Source organism: Octopus bimaculoides, chromosome 19 (assembly GCF_001194135.2).
Source record: "Octopus bimaculoides isolate UCB-OBI-ISO-001 chromosome 19, ASM119413v2, whole genome shotgun sequence".
In the NCBI taxonomy this organism is placed as follows: domain Eukaryota; kingdom Metazoa; phylum Mollusca; class Cephalopoda; order Octopoda; family Octopodidae; genus Octopus; species Octopus bimaculoides.
In genome coordinates this window covers 46,652,220-46,652,936 of record NC_068999.1, presented here as the reverse complement: position 1 = coordinate 46,652,936, position 717 = coordinate 46,652,220, and positions in this window count along the sequence as shown.

The window sequence follows — 717 nt, the reverse complement described above, 5'->3', positions numbered from 1 at the left end:
TCCGCCTCCTTATCAAAATGTTCCTTCTTACAAAACCGCTCACAAAACATTACAATAATGGATTTTTATTAAAATTAGTAACTACTTGTCTCTGCTTCTTCGAGCCGTCCTCTTGTTACGCTTTTTTTTTCTCTCGCCGTTGTTGTTGTTGTTGTTGTTGTTTTTGTTGTCGTTGCTATTTGTTTTATTTATTGTTTATTTCTTTTAGATGTTTCCTTGTGTTTTCTTGTTTTCTTTTTTTGCTTTTTCGTTTAGTTGTCTGGGTCGTTTTTTTTGTTTTTTTTTTCTTCTATTTTTTGCCGCTTTCTTTCTTCAGTTTTTGTCGCTGTTGTTGTTATTGCTGCAGTTGTCTCCGTTGTTGTTGTTGTCGTCGTCGTCGACGTCATCGTTGCTGTTGTCATCGTTGTTCCTCTCGTCGTGATCGTTGTTGTTATTATTATTATTATTATTATTATTATTATTATTATTATTATTATTATTATTATTATTATTATCATTATTATCCTTACTATTATTATTATTATTATTATTATTATTATTATTATTATTATTATTATTATTATTATTATCATTTTTATTATTATTATTATTATTATTATTAATATTATTATTATTATTATTATCATTTTTATTATTATTATTATTATTATTATTATTATTATTATTATTATTATCCTTACTATTATTATTATTATTATTATTATTATTACTATTATT